Genomic DNA, 309 nt, shown 5'->3' on the forward strand with positions numbered 1-309 from the left:
GCTTGGTCTTTTTTTTTTTTTTTTTTTTTTTTAACGCGGAAAGCATGATCTGCATCCAACCTTTAAGAAGTCATTGTTGTCCGACTGGCATTGTCTGAATACCTGCATATATTGATATATTATTCCAATAAAGAAGCTTGTTTACTCCTTTGGTTAAAAAGTATCCGGCCAGGCACAGTAGCTCACGCCTGTAACTCCAGTACTTTGGGAGGCTGTGGTGGGTGGGTCACCTGAGGTCAGGAGTTCAAGACCATCCTGGCCAACATGGTGAAACCCCATCTCTACTAAAAATACAAAAATTAGCCAAGT

The sequence above is a fragment of the Mandrillus leucophaeus genome, unplaced genomic scaffold, assembly GCF_000951045.1.
Source record: "Mandrillus leucophaeus isolate KB7577 unplaced genomic scaffold, Mleu.le_1.0 Scaffold24, whole genome shotgun sequence".
NCBI classification, from domain to species: domain Eukaryota; kingdom Metazoa; phylum Chordata; class Mammalia; order Primates; family Cercopithecidae; genus Mandrillus; species Mandrillus leucophaeus.